This window comes from Dysidea avara, chromosome 2 (assembly GCF_963678975.1).
Source record: "Dysidea avara chromosome 2, odDysAvar1.4, whole genome shotgun sequence".
In the NCBI taxonomy this organism is placed as follows: domain Eukaryota; kingdom Metazoa; phylum Porifera; class Demospongiae; order Dictyoceratida; family Dysideidae; genus Dysidea; species Dysidea avara.
The window spans coordinates 50,939,781-50,960,012 of record NC_089273.1 but is presented as its reverse complement, the minus strand read 5'-3'; positions in this window follow the sequence as shown (position 1 = coordinate 50,960,012).

Here is a 20,232-nt window from a genome sequence, read left to right as displayed (position 1 = left end):
ATTCAGAAGCAGCTGCTAATGATGGCAGAATAGTATCCATAAGTTACAGAGAGTTTATGGTGGACGTAAGCCTGTGAGACCAACTGTAGTTTTTAAGGACAATGGTGAGCTGAATAATTAAGGGGTCATCTGAGGTGAGTAATCTTTGGCTCCGGCATTTTTAAGAAGGCCATAGCATATATGATTTAAGTGTATTAGATGCTTTGCCTGTTTCATCACCTGTGTTACAACTTGATAATCCCCCTACAATGGCTGAACTTGAAGATACTATATATGTCTAGGCTGAAGTAATGGAAGACAGGTGGCTTGTCTGGGATTCTCCCAGAGCTGGTCCTGTATGGTGGTCCTGTCTTATTTAATAGACTACTGCTTTTGATGCAATCTGTTTAGAAGGAGGGTCATGCGTTTCAGGATTGGAGGGATGCTATGATAATTATAATCTTTTAGTCCTGTGATAACTGGTGTGAGATAAGTCTGTTGTATATTGCTTTGCTCAGATTATTCAGCATGATAGCTGAAAGGTTGCTCCCTGAGTCCCAGTGTGGTTTTCGAAGGGGTCGATGATGTGCTAATAACAACAATAATTATGATCTTTGTGGCAAGACAATTGTTGAAAAATGAATAAACATAGAAAATCCTTGTAGACTAGAGAAAGGTGTATCATTCTGTACCCAGAGATGCTCTGTGGGCTGTACTATTAAAGTGTGATGTGCATTCAACAATGTTGAGTATCATCTGATCTTTTCATGAGGAAATGGAGGCCGGGGTAATTGTGTGAGATACTGTTACCAATAGATTTGAAGTTACGAATAACTTACAGCAAGGTGTTGGACATCAACTCTCTTCAACGTGTACTTTTATGTAACGGTATCTATGTGGCATGAACAATATGGTGAAATTGGTGTCCTTGTGTTGTATGGTAGGAAGTTGGTAGGGATCGCACTGCAAAGTCCAGGTTATCAAGTGCACAGGTAAGTGAGTCTCAATTTGCTGACGATTTAGCTCTGTATGCTGTGATCTGAGCTATGTTTGAGAAAGTTTGTCGAGGTGGGAGATCATTTTGGTTTGACTGTCAGCAGTGGCGGAGGAAGTAGTTGATAGGAGGGGGGGCTGACCAGGGGCCGATCCAGACTTATGGTCAAAATTAATGAACTGAGGCACTACATTGTCTCTTGTTTGGTAAGGTGAGACAAAAAAAAGTCACAGCCAGCTGACAATAGCTACCCACCTCACTAGCTATGCATTTATAGCTGATAATCTACATAAAAATCCTTACATAGCTCGCTACACACTGCTCTAATACTGTGGCTGCTTTATTAGAGTGACTGCTCTATTAGAGTATCTCAATCTTTATCACGGTTTTCGGTCCCACTCCAAGAAAGATAATTTTGGCGTGATATCATTCTGAGGGAGCTATGCACCCCTCAGCAGATCGAGGGGGGCTTACCCCCCACCGCCCCTTTCTGCCGCCTATGACTGTCAGTATCTTCAAAACTAAGGTACTGGCAATAGGTTTATGTTGAGTGAGGATGATATTTCTTCAATGGAAATGTAGGTTGGAGAGATTGAGATAGTAAAGGAGATTTCACTTATTTAGGTTTGAACTTGTCAGCTGATGGTGAAGCAACTCATGAAGTTAATTGTCATATTGCCAAGGCATCTAAGGCTTTTGGCTCCTAGTGCATGCCAGTATTTTCCCATCATACTCTTTCTGTCCATACTAACAGACCTGTTTACAATGTAGTAGTAGTTTTCATTCTGTTGTATGGTGCTGAGACTTGGACACTAAAGGCCCCTGATGTGCGTAGATTGACTGTTTTTCACGATAATTTTGTTCACACCATCCTGGGAGTATTGAGATTCCAACAATGAAATGAGTGGCTTGCTTCTCAACAATTGTCAGTTTGGTTTGGTATGCGTTAGTTTATTGCTGGTTGTCTTTTGGAGTGGAGGTTGCAGTGGTTAGGCCACTTGGGTCAGATGGATGAGGATTGTACACCTAAGCACTTTTGTTTGGTGAACTGTTGAGGAGGCGACCATTCCATGAGCCTAAGAAGAGATGGTGAGATGAGGTACTGTAGTGGGTAATTTGTGTGCCATGCATAATATTATGGTGTTGGGGATGGGAATGGATGGTACCAGTTGTGCCAGGATCGTAAGCAGTGGTCGGAGCTGTGTTCCAGTGCTGTAGATGTATTAGCACAAAACAGAACCTATGCTGCTAACATCTTTTGCCAACCTAGGCTACTTTTATTGTTCTTGTGGTTGTTGTTTCCGGAGACAAGGTGATTTAACTAGACTCCACCAATTTTGTAGATCTACCAACTTATCATTAGTTTAGGAGGAATCCGGTTCTCCTAAGCTGAGGACAACTAGAGCCAACTACAAATATGTAATGTACGTAGCTTCATCCGAAGATTGTATTGATAGAGGTTATCATTCAAATTAAGTATGGTTATTTCCAGTTGAAGCCCTTACTTGAAGAGAAAAATGGTGCTAAATTTACTACCATAAATTAGGAAAAATTTGTCGTCAAAAAACTTTTGTCACTGGCTGTATCAACAAAAATTAAAACAACAAAGTATTTTTAACTGTATATATACGAATAATTAATAGCTATTGATGCATAGTTATTCTATCAAAAAATTTTGTTGATTATGCTAGCGACAAAAATATGCTGTGTCAAAATTTTAATAGACAAAAATTTTCGCAACGCTGAAATTTTCCAGATTTACGGTACAACTGGCACATCACGTAGGAGAAATTTGATTGCCTTATCAGAGCTGAAAGTGTGGAAGCACATGGTCTGTCTGTTATTGTGCCACAGCTGATTTTGTTTGGTTGTCCTGTTCTGTGAGATAGGAATAAAGGATGTTTGGAATGAGGGTAGAGGTTTGGATACAATGGGGATGCATCGGTATCAAAAAAAAAACTATTCTTCAGTTATGTGATAATTGGTACGGTATGTAAATAGCTATAGCTTAATTGCTTGATGTAGTGGGGTAGTATTCACAATTATTGTGATCTGCAGGTGATTGCCAAGGGGTTACTTCTTGATCCTCAGGGTGGTTTGGTATTTTCACAAGGCCCAGTTGAGTTCTGGTAGGTTTGAAGTTAGGAATGGCTTAAGGCAAGGCTAAAGTCAATACGTGAAAATGTGATTTTTCTGTCCAGTTTTAAAATGCAGGGTACCAAGTTCCTCTCTGAAGTGGCTATTGGCAGTAACAGCTACAGCGGCACTCAATCAATAAATTTAATAGCCATGTAATGTAAAGGCTTCAGGTTAATTATTCATTGCTCCCAGGTGTTGATGTACAAACACTAACTACGTATAACATGCTTCTCTTTGTGATCTAGTTGGACCCCTCCTTGTATTTTTAGTGCTAGTGCAGGACATATTGGTTTCTACAAGTAACGTACAAATAAAACAGTATTCTCTAGACAGTTACATACGTCATTATTTTTGTGGAGACTTTTCATTTTTTCCACTCTGTGTGTAGTGTTTACTGTTGTGCAGACGATGTTTTCACATATTACCACATTGACTTTGATTTTATAGTCGTGCTCCCAAGACCACTGATCATAAAAGGGCTGCAGAATGCTCTGGTGAGGAGGAATGATAGTGTGCTACTAGAGTGTCAGTTTAAAGCTGTCACTACAGAACGATTTACACATTTTGAATGGTTGAAAGATAACAGACCAATTGACACGTATTCAGCAAAATATCATTTTAGTTGGGGGGCAGTTTGTGGTATCCAACATAGGATGATGACTAAACTGAGAATATTTGAATTCACTGATGAAGATGAAGGGAAATACTCTTGTTACTGTAAATACAATCAGTTGGCAGTTATGAGACAGATTGGAGTAAAGAGTGAAATCACATCAAATATTAGTTCAGCTAATATCAGACTAACAGGTATTTATGTACACTGTATGTCTGCGCTCATGCAGTTAATTAACAGTGTCATTATATGCATATTTGAGTAGTAAAGAAGTCTATTAATAGGCCTGAAATAAATTTTGCCCAAAATACTTTCAGGAATTTGCAAAAATTTTCACCTATATTATGCTCTTCAGTGTTCCCATTATGCTCCTAGGTTAGCAACATTCCTTACAATGATAATCTTGGAATGTTTTAATCAGTACATGATCTATTAGAATATTAACTACAAGTGACTGTTCTATTAGAGTATTGATCTAAGGAGCTATGTACAAAAAATGCATTTGAGTGCTCTAATACGGTTTGCAGTTTCCACTGACTGTTCTATTAGGGAGTATCAATCTATGTATTTTAAAAGAATAAGTTCCACAGTTTGAAATATCCACCTAATATGTAACATTATGCTTATTTAGTACTCCAGCCTATTTTGCTTTTTACATGTTTTGTATTATGCTCTGGTATATTTAATGCAGGCCTATCTGTTAGTCATAAGTAAACTAAGACGGTAAAAGGTTACATACATTAGGACAACAAAATTGATGGCCTTAAGAGTTGGTCACATTTATGTGTAGAGACCACATACATGGATAAGATGGAACCATACACAACACCAAGAAACTAAAGAAGCACTCTAAACCTTTGTCATATACTTATCAGTGTATAGTCTTTGTTAGAGCTACTTTAGCTAAAGTCCATAATGAAGTATAATTACTATTATGTTGTTTATGCTCATTGTAATTGATTTCTGTAATTTCTTCCTTTTCCCAAACCATCTGTCATATTGAAATATTGTATCCATGTACACTGTATTATGTAGAATGTTGCATTGTGTCTATAGCTCCAAAGATTAAACTAATTGATGTCTCTATTATTGCTAATCCACCAATTGTGGACAAAAATGGTAAACCACAGTTGTTATGTGACGACACGACCATCACTCTTACCTGTGAGGCTAACTCTACTTGTGGTGAACCCATCTACCAGTGGGTGTCCTCCCTGAACTATGAGACATTTGACAAAGGATTATCTGTTATTAAAGTGGAGCTGAGATCTTATCCAGTAAATTACTCATGCATAGTAACTGATGGATACTTCACTGGATATGCTAATATCACTATTGTTAGTAATGGTAAGGTAATCACTGTATTTGATACATTAGATGTGATACTGTTGTCAACTATAAATGAGATATATCCTAAAGGTCAATATGCATACATACGTTACTTGGATGGCTACAGGTTCGAGGCCACCCAGATCCAGTCATGGATTTTTTTCCTTTATGCACCTTTATAAACATACTTTTAAAAAAGAGGTTGTAGGACCAGGTGTCCTACAGACCTTCAGCACATGTGCTGTAAAGCCTTAAAGTACTGTAATTAAATTCACTTTATTTAGGTGCAAATTTTAATGATAAAAAGTTTTGTGTAAAAATATTTGTGTATGAATTTCATTAAGGTTACGGGATACTGAGCGACTGTCAAACAAAAATTTTATTACGTAATTAAGGCGGGCTTGGTGTTGTTGTGTTGTGTATCAGCTGGTAACAGGCTTAAATTGTTGGGAGAATCATAGCGTGCTGACTGGACAGGTACAAGGTACAAGAAAACATTCGTAACAGTACAAGATAACATAGAAACAACACACTTAGCAACTGGCGCACCTGTAAGCGCATGCGTAGTTTTGCTGACTAATGGCGATATTTTCCTGAACCAAAAATCAGGACTGTCAAACTAGTTGTTGACATTTTGTATAAACAGACTACTAGTTTGGCTTCTTGTCTAGGTCCTGACGGAGCCTTTTGTTAGAAATAATGTTTCTAGTGCTTGTGATATCAATTAAAAAATATATTTTGTGACCACAATGTCTTGCTTTAGGCCATATTGTAGTCATATTTCAGCAACTATACGCATTATTCGCAAATCCTCTTGTCAGTTCCTCACAAGTGATGTTCTTCAAACCTTAGAATTGTTAGTAAGTTCTCATGGCTCTTCATTGGTCTGATTTTTGGTTCATAGTTTTCACTAATTGGCATGGGGACAACTCATGTTTCCATAACAACATTTGAATTTCATGTCGATTAATGAGAAGTTAAGAATGCATAAATATTTGATAACAATGCATGAAGAAAAATCAAACCCCTAATCATGAAAAATGATTGGTAGTGTACATGTGGGGTTTACAGTATCCCGTAACCTTAATGACTGCTTTATTAGAGTATTTCAATCTTTAGCAAAGAATATGTCCTGAAGTTTTTGCATACAAAAATAATTAAAATATTATTAATAGCAAATTACAGTAATACATAAGCCTGAGTCACATATGCTCAAAATTTTGCCCAAAATGCTTTCAGGGATTTCCCAAAAATTTCACCTATTATGCTCTATAGCGTTCCCATTATGCTTGCATTATACTCTTAGGTTAGCAACATCTCTTAATATTATCTTGGAACATTTTAATCAGTGAATGCTCTATTAGTGTATTTCACTACAAAGTGATTGTTCTATTATACTGTGTTTACACTTGCCTCAATCATGTGCTGGCTTGGTTCGGCATGATTCATCTTGGTTTTCACTACAGTATAAACACCCACCGAACTGAACTGAACCAAACCGGGCCAGCCCTCATAAAACTACTCTGCCAGTGCGACTTGGTTTAGTTTTCTGTATTCAATGTGTCCACAAGACATTATATCAAAATAAAGCTTAAATGGATAAAAGAAAAACATATATCGAACGGAACAATTCAACATTTCATAGCACGAAGAGCACATGATTACTTACAGGTATCGACCGCATCAGATATTAATGGCTGGTATAAGCCATTAACCATCCCTAGAACACAACCGTGTTAATTCACCACTGTCTTTCTTCCTAACCACACAGAGTCCTACTATACAACATTTTCCAGGCTAGCAAGCTTCATTATAGTGGTCTAAATATATGTCCATTAATGGGATGTCATGGTTTCATAAACCAGTTTGCAAAACCACACCAATTGTAAATGCAGCATTAGAGAGTATCGATCTAAGGAGCTATTTACAATGCATTTGAATTTACAATGCATTTGAGTGCTCTGTTGCAGTTTGCAGTTTCTACTGACTGCTTTATTAGGGAGTATTGATCTATTTCATGAAATTAAGTTCCATAGTTTGAAATATCCACCTAATATGCTAGCATTATGCTTGTATAGCACTCCAGCCTATTATGGTTTTTATTATGCTGGCATGTTTGACGCAAGCCTAGTAATACATAGTATCTTTTACACTTTAATCAATGAACTCATGAATGTTGATCATGGGAAGCTATAGTATAAAATGCTACAAATGTAACCATTAAATGACAATGGTGATTGAATGAATCTTCAAAGTAGTGTAGCTACAGTTAGCATGCAATATGTAAAACAAATTTTCTTGTGCTTGTATGTCTTATATAGGCAGGAATCCCATCCTCACACCAGTAAATTTCAACATTAACAAACCTATCAAAGTTAGTCAACAGACAGGCTACAACTTCACTGCTACATTCCACAGTTATCCTCCATTAGATGCCCACCCCAAATGGTCATTTTTCTACAACAGACCGGTACCAGGCAGCAGATCATACACTATTGTGTATACCAATGAGTCATCAGGTGTGGACTATACTGTACTAACACTATCAGGATTATCACTGAATGACTCTGGTTACTATATGGTGACTGCCTCTAACCTTTGTGGACTATCTTCATTACTAGTCAATGTTAAGGTGGTCAGAGGTGAGGGTATTCAGTTTTATTATTACTGTTATAATTAACTTATTACATAATTATGTGTATACAAGAACGCAATGTGATAGGATTCATTGCTTTAGAAAGTTTGGATAAGTTCAATGATTAAGTTGATGTTTTACTATTAACTAGTCTAAAATGTATTAAGTTATTTATATATCTACAGTATACTGCAGTGATAAAGGACTGTGGCCTTCCAAAACAGCCATGTTATGCAATCAAAGATTGTAGCTTGCTGTAATCATTCCAATTATCACGTCATAAAAAAAATCACCATTGATTTCAAAACTTTTTCACCCTGGCCTTTCAAAAGGCCACACCGTTTTTTAACAGCTTGGCTGTCTTGATTTAGATATCATTGTAATTTCAAACTCCAATGCTGGCATATGGCTGGCTTCAGGCTTCCTTTCCACTTGTTTTCTGTACAACAGGAATTGTAAAACAAGGAAAATGCTATTATATTAGTGACTATATGTCTTGACACTTTAGCTCTTGTAACCTTGTACAAGGTGTTATGTATATAGCTAAACTAGGTATATGCAGGTGACTTTAACATGCCTAAATGCTCTACATGCATGGTGACTTGTTTGTCTACATGGTGACTTGTTTTTGTCTATATGGTGACTTGTTTGTCTACATGGTGACTTGTTTGTAGCTGAACACTACAGGTTTGTTTATAGCTCAAATTTCTACAGGGTGACTTAACTGTAGCTAATCTCTCTATAGGGCAACTGGTAACAAAGCTGAATTCAACACAGAATGAAATTATTGTAGCTAGACTCCCTACAGAGTGACTTTTTGTAGCTGAAATTTTTGCAGGGTGACTTATTGTTAGCTGAATTAGGTGACTGCACTATTAGAGTATCTTGATTGCACACTTGTTACAGTTGACTTTCATAGTATGTTTCAGTGCTTTTCATCTGATTCCTTGTAAACTACTGAAAGGCCATCTATATATTAATTTACCTATATAGAGCAGCTCAGGTACTATCGGCTGCCACAAATTACTGAATACAATTATATTTCCTAGATGAACAACAACAACAATATTAAATTATTTATCACGTTATAAAGATCCATCACTATAACTTCCATGTATACAGTTTGTTATATTATGTGATTGCAGTGGCCTTCGAGAACCACTGTCCATAAAATTGATGCTCAGGCAGTGTGGAATTCCATCATCTCCACCCTTCCCATGCAATTGAATTTTATAAAGCTACTGTATTATGTGGGTTATATAAAATTTTATAAAGCTATTGTATGTGGTGATTGTTCCTTGAGCTACCTCAGAATATAAGTAGAATAATTTTTTTATTGACAGTGATTGCCTGCTTCTCAAATGTAATTGTAATAATTCGCTACATATAACAAATCTGCAGTAATTAGTTTCATTTCTAATACACACAGATAATGACAGATGTCTTCCAGAAAACACCACAGTACCTCCATTACTAAAGGGAAATGCAGACCAAACTACTATTGATGGAGAATTAATAACTTACAAGTGTACATTTTATGGTAACTATTATCGATTATATTCAATGATGGATGTGTTCTGGACAATCCAGTCCCCTGACCAATCCTTCATTAGAATAGATGAGGACAGCGTCACAAATCATTATCTGACAACTCATCCAGATTGTATAACAAACAGCAAGTTACTATGTTGTCAGTTTACAACAGAACTACATATTAATGTTTCATTGTTTCTTGATGGAGCTAATGTGTCCTGTTGGGTGGACATACGTAACACTTCTAGTGACTACAATCCTCAACGTGTATTTTATAACAGTGCTAAACTAGGTTTGTATAATGTAAAAATCCATGGCTACAATGTGTATCAAGACACACAGTAGTGTGTCGTGCGGCCAAGAAAGCCGGCGCGCCACACCATGAGTATATTTACGGAAGAAACAAAACGCGATTTTCACACTTAGGTAACTCCGTGCTCCCTTCTCGAATTAAAATCAGTTTTATACTGCAAATTTCCTCCACCTTCAGTACCCCACATACCACATTTAAGCAAGATTACCTAATGCTGTCGTGAAATATAAGCCTTCAAAAATTGGCTTAATTTCTTCGTTGTTTTTTTTTTCTTCTTTCTCCGTTTAGGGGACTCGGGGACTTAGATTCTTCTTTTTGCACACTTTACCATTATAAAATGCAAATGTGTAACTCGATTATCGTGAATTTGGTACACTTTTAAAACATATTGTAGCACAATTACGTACCAAGTTTGGTGCAAATCTGATTAATAGTCATAGTAGGCATTCCAGTATCCGAGATTTTTTAATAAAAAAATTCTCCGTATATTCCCCAATAGAACCCTGGCACAAAATGACAACTCGTGTTTAACTTGAGATTGCTCCGTCGTCCGAGCTCCAATTAAGATGAAAATCGCTGTGGGGTTTCTCTACACGCTGATCATCATGAAAATCTTAGTTTTATCGTGCGCGTTACACATAAGTAAGTTTTGTGTTGTTTTGTAATCTTTTCAAGCCTTGTAATGTATGTAGAATACTTTAAAATTTTTAAAAACGTACTGTGGGGTGGAAGGTAGACACTGGTGCTTACTTTAAAGTGCGTAGTTACTTCACTGGGGTTAGCGATTTTCAGCTCCAGAGCAATTTTCTGTTGGCTGTGTCATCAGCTCAAAAGTATAAACCACTTCAAAGTTGGCATAACAATGCCATAATTGAAACCACAACTCCACCTTAGGTATTGTTGCATCATTGTGGCACCTCCACTTTAGTTGTTTACCTTTATAAGTTGCTAACTTGATGTTTTAACCAACTTGAGATAGCCACTTGCCTATGGGTATACACCATTGTATTGAGAAGTGTGCAGTAGGTGAAACATATTTGCTCACCACAAAGCATACAAAGATTGCTGAGATCCAAGAAGACCTGAAGTTACTCTCATTACATGTACAAACTTGCAGCTAGAAGCAACTGCAGTTTCAAGATAGTCCAGATTGCTAGATGGCTTCCTGATTCAATTGTGCCATTTTTCCCTGTAAAATGTATGGGGAGCCCTGGAGAAAAAATGTACCTTTTTTCAGTTTTTAAGCACTGTGCATGCCAAAGTAGCTAATTCCAACCCAACAAACTATATATTTCTGAGATCGGCAATCAATACTCTATCTATTGAGCATATAAAAAGCCCATTTTTCAAAAATTTAAAAATCGGTCTGGAATGCCTAGTCATAGTTTAAGTATGGACGATTATTTGCATTAAAAAGGCCAACTTGTTGTCATGCCTACAGGGTAAACTGCTTACGAGAATAACATAAAAATTGGTATATATATAAGGTAACCATCATAGCTAAAACCTTTTGTGGTTTAAAAGAAATCGCACTGATAGCTATAGAGTTATAAGGCAAAAACAACAGCTGTAAATCGCGGGGGCGAAATACTCTAATAGAACAGTCACCGCGGGGTAAAAAGGTGCATGAAAATGTCGAAAAAAACTGACCAGCGTTCGAACCAGGGACCTTTACACTGACAACCAAAATCCTTGACCACTGAGCCACTGCTATCATGGCTGATCACCTCACTTAATTTCTACCATATAAATGAAACTTCTAACTAAAATCTACTCAAAAGTAAAACTTCATGATTTCATAGATCTACCATGGAAGATCTAGATTGTTCTAGAACATTTTATGTGTGTTCTATTAGAGATCTGTAACAAAATGTTTGTTCCGGGTGCATAATATGGTCAGGGCGGACCAAATGTGACAGCAAAAGTGGTCCTATCGAAGCAAAAACGGTCCGGGTCAGAATCTCATTGTAACTTGCTGCTCCACGCCTACAAATCATGCACGCTTCTATAGACGGGTTGCCTTTTTAAGGTGTGGTCGTTTTACCGTAAATTTTCCACATACTTTCCGAGTTCGCTAACTCAAAAATTACGGCTAATGGAGAAAATGAACGTTTCGGTTAACTTTAGCAAGCAAGAGTTAGCCAGCCTTCAGAACAGAAAGTATGTTATAGAGAAAGGCGAGAGAAAGGTTCGAGCTATAACATATCCAGCGTGTAAGGTGAAGGCTGAACGAGAAGATGCTTTTCTCTCAATCTCGGGTTTTTGGATAGCGATAAAATTTGCTGAAAACATTCTTTGTAAGACTTTGCTACTACTTACATGTAGAATGATAGACCGGATGATTTTAACTCACCTTGTACCTGAAGAAGAATCAAAAATGTTTGTCAAACTATTTTTTAAAATGAGTTTTTTTTTGTTGACTTCTTAACCAACATTGTAGCTAATCATGCGTAAAACGGAAAGTCGGCTTTGCTCGCGTTACACAAGGGACACGCCCTAAATAGGCAACCCGTCTATAGCTAACCATCTATGGTGTCTTTCCAGTTGCAAACGTGATTTCATGCAAAAATCTCTCACAGTATGCTCAGCTATAAATAATGCTCTCCCAGGCCTGTAACCAAGGGGTTCGAGTGGTTTGGACGAACTCCCCTCAAGATTACCAATACTATAATTTTAAAAATGTTTTAAGATGGAACATAAGACGCCCGAAAGGTAGGAGGGGCTATGCGTAGGGCACTGCATGAAGGCTGCTCTGAGGTGTTTACTATAAAGTAGAGCTAAGCCCCGCCTCTACAGAGTTAAGGTCTGGGTGGCTGGGATGAAAATTCGCTAAAACGATCGATATACTCTAATAGAACATGCAGTCACTAAAATACTCTAATACAACGGTCTATAATCATGCATGGTTATAACTTTCAAACAAGACCAAGCTGAACCTCTTCAACTCTTCATTATTTATTTGTTGCTAGAACACTGTGCTATAGCTAGCCATTTTTCAGAGATGTATAGTCTCAGTGGCTGGGTGTTGAATGACTATGGCAGATTCAGTTCAGTTTCTCTAATGTTGGATCAGCTGAAACGGCCTACATTACAAATTCGTCGGAAATTATCTAGGTTACAAACATTGCATAAGATACACTACCAACAGTTATCACTCCAAATTCCTCATTATTACTTACCAAAAACACGACCAACAAGACAATACCACCATCTTCACTATATTTTACCTACCTCATCCACCACGGCATACCAAAACAGCTATTTCTCAAGAACAATAAACGAGTGGAACATACTACCAACTGACACAATTGAAATTGCAGATACTGATCTATTTACAGCTAGACTCCAATCATATTATTGTACCTAATGTATTTGTTTATGTGATTCCTGAGCACACCAGCAGGGCTGACTGCTCAGTAAACAATAATAATAATAAAGTGGCGAATCTAGGATTTTTAAAAGGGGGTTTCTGAAAGTTGGTATACCTAATAAGGCATCTGATTACATTTCTCCAGAAAATTTTGAGAATTTAGAAGCTCTGAGATTGGATTTTAGGCTACTTTCAGTTAGCAATCACAATAAATCCAATGCTTTAAACTGTAAATACTATAGTCTATAGCTAACTATATAGGGCAAAGATAGTGACTGTAAACTGTAGCTTTGATTGCTCTATTAGAGTAGTTACTTGACTGCTCTATTAGAGTATCTTGATCGTTTTAATGCATGGGGAGATGAAAAGTGAAGTGTTCCTGAGGGTTTGATAGCTATAAATGGTGTCAGTTAAGTGCAGTTGCATGCATGCTACTGAAATACAGTGGTATATAGTTGTTTTATATGACGAATTGTCAGTACAACAATGTTTATGTATGTATACTTACACTGAGCTAAATTAAAAGGGGGTTTCTGTCGAAACCCCAGAAACCCATCTAGATCCGCCACTGAACTGCAACTTATCACACTTGCATGAATAATCAAGATATTCTAATAGAACAGTCACTACAAAATATTAATAGACAAATACTATACCTAATTTGAAAGGAATTTACTTTGTTATAAAACATTATTACAATTGAATGAATACAGACACTACACATATAATTATTACACTTTATATAACCATGAACAAGCAAGCACAAATTTATATTACTATAAATTGGCTTTGGTATCGAATTGGTAAGTTACTTTTCTGTATTGGTAGAGCACTATAGTTATATCATCTTCATTGCATCTGTAGAAAAGAAGAACAATGATTTGTATAAAAACAAACTTCAAAGCCAGTATATGGCTGGCTTTGGGTATACATTTAAAATGTAAATAAAAGTGAAATCCACACAAAAACAGCCTAGCTGTATAGAAAAGGTGCAGCCTTGAAAAAGCCTGGATGAAAAAGTTGTGAAATCAAAGGTGGCAGCCATGAAATGGCTGCAATGATGTTGATGATACTAAATATTAATAATGGCCTTTGTGCATTCATATTATCATCAACATCTGTCATCATTGCAGCCACTTCATGGCCGCCACCTTTGATTTCACTGTTTTTTTCACAACTGTTTAATACATTCAAGCTTTTTGAAGGCCGAACCTTTTCTATACAGCTAGGCTGTTTTTGCGTTGATTGTGCTTATCAACAGTAAATTTTCCATGTCTGAGGAAGATATAAGCTATGGACGCGTCGATTTTGTCGGCAAAACGCTTGGTATAATGGATGGGTAAAAGCAAAGGACAAAATGCTGGCATAATAGGTGCAATTTTTACGAAGTGGACATAAAACTTGTACCAAAGACTGAGATACTCTAATGGAACAGTCACATGCAATAAAAATATAACAACACATAGCTAATTATTACGGGAAGCATAAGTGGCGATCGAAATACCCTAATAGAACAGTCACACAAGTTAAACAATACTATATAGTTGCTATACATGATAGGATAGGGTCAAGTGCAGATCAAAATACTCTAATAGAACGGTCACTTTAAGGTGAAATTGTATCGCTTTGCATTTGGAATGGCCTATTAACAAAGATTAATGCTGAGCTAAAATTGACCGGGCCTGCAAAAATAGGGCATGTGGGCACATAAAAATTGCCTACTTTTTCACACTTTGATGTGTCATAACTTTGTATTACATGACTCTGTAGCCATGAAATGTTCAGCAGTTAGTAAACATTTAGTTGGCTTTATAATGCAAGTTACAGAATAAATATAAAAATAATTCTATCCCAGTACTGAGATATGACATGTTACGTGACAGGGTGTAGTCTGTACCCACATGCCCTATTTTTGCGGGCCCAGTCACATACAGTATATATATTTTTAAGCAAAATAGCTATGGAGCATAATAAGTGAAAAATAAAAGAATAGCTGGAAAGACAAATAGGTGGGAAAAAGCAAAATAGCTTATCTCTAATATAAGTGCAATACACCAAAGTGAGCTATGGTTCATATGATATAATATCTAATACCTCATATGTGACTGGATTTTGGAAAAACGATCCAAATCGCACATTAGAAGTTCCGAGATAAACGGTTTTAAAGAATTGAAGCCAGCATAACTCTCCAAGGATAGCAAGCACGCGTATGAAATTTACACAAAAGATGCATCAATCTGTTACCTTTCAAGCCACTTCCAGTACTTGTAGCTGCTTGTACAGTTTCCAAATAAGATAGAAAATCTGAGCAGTTGGACGAGCGAAGTAGTATCACGAGTGCTCACAAGGGGGTGGAGGCTGGGGGTGGCGGGGAGGGCAAAAGTTAGACCTCAAAATGGAGGCAGACCACGATTGGAGTCCAGACACCAGATTACAGGGCTGTGCTGGCTCCTTAGTGGCTGATATGTAGCAAAATCAGCAGAGAACACGTCTGGTCAACATTATAAGGCTGTCCACCAGTAAACCACTGACTCTTGCCAAGCCAGGTCCTTCACAAGGCCTGAAACCGCCATTTGAGCACTCCACACCACCCAGAAAAGACGTGTGTAAAAACCAGCCTCGTGTAGTTTGAGTAGTGCTGAGGGTCAAAACTTGTAGTACGATAGTGTAGCTATCCACTGGTGGTGTTAGTTTGATTTTGCCTGATGTGCGATTTGGATTGGTTCTGTAAAATCTGGTCACATATTTAACACACACTACACGAATACTAACAGACCACATATGCACGCCAACTAATTAAGTATAGGAACTTACACACACTTAGTTATGTCTGTGTCTGCGTGTTTATGTATTGTTTCGTGTCTGCACATTACTAATGTATTATATACAATGCATACGTACAGTTGTGATTCCAAGACCAAAGATAATAATTGGACTAAAGGATGCATTAGTGAGAAGGAATACCAGCGTACAGCTGGAGTGTCATTTTAGAACTCTCACCACTAAACAATTTGTTAATTTCATATGGTTGAAAGATGACAAACCAATTGACCTCCATTCCTCAAAGTATCATTTCAGTCTGGGGACAGTTCCTGGAACCTATCTTAGGATGATGACTAAACTGAGAATATTTGAATTCACTGATGAAGATAAAGGGAAATACTCTTGCTATAGTAAATATAATCAAGTGTTAGTTATGAGACAGATTGGAGTAAAGAGTGAGATTATATCAGATGTTAGTTCAGCTAATATCAGACTAACAGGTATATACGTACTACAACCATCTCTGTGTAAACCAAACTCTTCAAGTTTTACCACATGTAACTTCTCAAGTAATTGGCCAACAGCTTGAAAACCAGCATATGTGGCCAAATTTGCAAAAAAGGTAACTACTTTTTTCAAACATTGTCCAGTACAGATATTTATAGTTTGCCAATGGACTTTGTTTTTACCATGACTGGAGCTATTCATAGGCATCTGTTGTACAATGATGCCACCCACAATTTAGGCATTTTTGAAGATTTTTTTGTTTGTTTTATAATGTATAATGTCACAGGTTGTACTAATAAGGGTGGTGGAGGTTGATGGAAGTAGGTGGGTGGGTGGATGGTAGGTGGGCAACTTTTAGTAGGGATGTCAAACCCCACAAAAGTACAGAATTTTTTCTCGTAAATTAAAAATTGGCACAATGGGTTGTGCATCCTGCAGACAGTTTAGGCACTAGATTTTTCGCTTCATAGTTCAAGGTAGTGCTCTTTCTGGCATGTTTCCTCATGATTAGGCATGTGTGTTAACCCCAATATTAGATCCCTCTCTAGAAATTTATGGAAATGACAGCAGGCTAGTTTTTGTTGATCACCATGTAGAACAGTGTTTCAGTTTACCAATAGGATGGTTTTCAGTTACTTGAATGCCTGTATTATTTTCCTGGCAATGTTACACAGTTGATAATACAAAGAAATGAATCACCTGTATTTCACTTCTTTTTGTGCCATGGCTATCCAATAGTGCTCAATAGAGAAGTCTGGAGAACCACCCATTTGTATATTTAAACTACTACTGGCTTAAAAGCAAATGTGGCAAACCTATAATTATGTCAATCTGAAGCATTTTTCGAGCTCTACAAGATGCTGTGTCACATTTTAAAAATCCTTTTGACATTCCTACCTGGTGCAGATCTAAGATGTTTTGAAAGTGGGACAGGGACATAGGTAACTAGCCATACATTAGAAGATACCGAGCCTTCTCACAAGGCCCTAGTGGTAAGATTCATGTAGTGTATTAATGTATATTATATCCATGGTCAAATTTACATTAGTGTACAAAGCACAGTAGTAGCATACAAAGCACACCAACCTAGGGGGGTCTGGAAGCATTCCCCCCCAGAAAACGTAGGCCATCTAAAGGTGAATCTGCAAGTGTTTTTAGCAGTTTATCAGTGGAAAATAATGAAATTTCAGTTTATATCGTTAAATTTTACTTTTTCATAAAATCAAGACTGATTGCAATATGCATTGAGTAGCTATCATATTCATGCATGATAATCTTTTCATTTGTAGCTACCAAACATTTAGATATAGCTAGTATACCATAATGAATCAGTTCCTCCCTAATCAGCTAAATTTGTGAAGCAGAAACATGTATACATGTAGCTAAGTAGTAGTGGTGTTGGACATCACAATTATTAGAATACATGCTCCTTAGCCTATAGTGACACTTTATTAGCCTTAACAACAATAAAGTTTACTGAAATGCAGAATGTAGTGAAGGGTACTAGTAGCTATTAGTTAGTCCACTGGCAATCCTTAGCAAAGCACAACTATATTTCATTTTTGGGCTTTCTGGATTTGCTGTTGTGATAGTAAACTTATTTCGAGATCTGCCGGGTTATGAAGACTGATCTATAGCTAGCTACTAATGCCAGCACCATAACCCACAGTGTGGGGTTTGGTAATTTACAGTTTCAAAAGGAGGCTATTGTCTATGAATGTAAAATCTGTATCAGTTACCTTCTTATATGACCCCAAGACTACAGTTTGGTATATGGCTGAGTTGGTAGCTACAACTCTGACCAATTAAACCAACTAACACTATTTGAATCTTTTAAAATGTAAAAACCACAATAATCACCTCTTATAGCATAGTGGAAAGCATTGCTAATTATCTGAATAAAACAAAACCCACAATTAAAACTTTTGTAACCGGAGATGCAACCCACAATCAAAACCTGTTTTTCTAAGAACTCTTGAGCAAAGGAAAGCTATACTCTCTTGAAACAGAGTTGAACAATAGGTATAGTTACATACACATTACTTGTGTTGGCAGGGCCGCCCAGAGAAATTAAGGGGCCCAGGGAAAAGAGTTAAGTGGGGCCCTTGACCCAAGTTGTAAGGTGAAGACCAAAAAAAAAAAAAAAAAAAAAAGGTCACAACCTGCTGGCAATGACAATAACTACCCATCACCAACCATATCTCCTTATCTATAAGCAAGCTTGCTACACTGCTCCTCTGAAGAATACTGTGACTGCTCTATTAGAGTATTTAGATCTAACTGCTCTATTAGAGTATATCGATCTTTTAAGCAGGTATTCAGGGGGCCCCTTTCAGGCTGGAGCCCGGGGCAAAATGCCCCAGTTGCCCCCCCCCTCCCCCCCCCCCCCCCCCCCCCCCCTGTGGGCGGCCCTGTGTGTTGGTAGTGATGCATAGTTCCTGACATAAATCTGCTTTTGATACACATAGAAGAAAATATTATTGGCCAAGTGCTATCTTAGAAGGAAAAGAGGGAGGCTATATAGGAGAAAAAAAATGGAGGGAAGGTGGCCAGAAGAGGCTGTGTATAGAGTGCATGCTTCAGTCCCAAAAGTAATCCAACCCGGCGTTGAAACCGGGTCGGGTAAACCGGGTCACATTTTGTCCGGGTCAGACCCGCTTTAAAAATTATCCGGGGGCTGACCCGGATTGGATCATGTGCGAAGCAAATTCTTTAGTTGGTGTCCAGCACACATTCCTTTTGTGCTGGGGGTGATAGACGGGAATTGTTTAGTTGGACGGTACGGAAGTGTATATAAGCGCGTCATAGTCAAGTCCCGATGTAACTCAGCTTCTTTCGTGAGCTACGCTCACTTATCGGACGACTACCTGCAACCATACGTGCAGTCACGCCCATTTATTGGTGATATTAAAGTCTACAGGTATGCACGAAACCATGCTCATAGCTGCCTGCTAGCTTATGTGGAGCCACGCCCACTAATCGATTGTTATTGTACGAGATAGGTCAAGGCTGGTTTCTTTCGTGAGCCACGTCCACTTTATATCGGAATGTGTCATACTTCTTAAAATTATGGTGTGTTAGGTATGTGGAAATCCACACCTACTTGCAGGAAACGTATCTTGCTTTTTGCAAACTTACGTGGAATCATGCCCACTGACTACCATGCATCGTTAAGTATGGACACCCTCGTGCTTAATGCGCTAGTCGACACTCAAAACGTAGCAGTTGGCGCACGCCTCACTTTAAATTAATCCGTGTCAACAGTAGTGACCCGGTTTCAACGCTGATCCAACCCACTGATGCTGTCTAGCTGAGTCTGCAAGAACTCTTCTTACAAAGTGTCACAGTGTCAGGTGAGCTCCAGAGACATGACTACAGAAAGCTGATCCAGCAGAATGGCAGAAGAATAACAGTAGTGTAACATCCTATCTAACTGTTTATGGCATGAAACATGGTTTGATTTTTGTGTGAAAATGGTACCTTTTGCGAATCTGGTCACATATTGATATGCAGAGGCTTTAACAGCACCACCAATTGAATTGAAATTCCTTCAGACATCAGTAACAAGTCTTGTTTTTACAGAGAGATGGTGACATATAAGTACAACACACTCTATAATGTTATAATGTGTGTACAGCAGTACTAATAGTAGTAAACATGTGTATTGGTTGTTGATATAATTATGTAGTCAACATTTTAAACTATGTCAAAGTGTGAGTTTCATATTAGCAGCATTTTTCTTATCAAAATCTTATAAGTAGTACTGTAAGTATTTGTAGTAAATTCACTCTAACAAAACTTTCATGGTACATTGCTATGCAATTTGTTTACAATTAATAAATTTTACAGAGCAATGGAGAGAACCAATCAATGTCTACATCACTACCAATCCATCAATCATGAACAGAAATGGTAAACTCAATTTGCTTTGTGACAACACGACTATCACTCTTACCTGTGAGGCTAACTCTACTTGTGGTGAACCCATCTACCAGTGGGTGTCCTCCCTAAACTATGAGACATTTGATAAAGGATTATCTATTATTAAAGTGGAGCT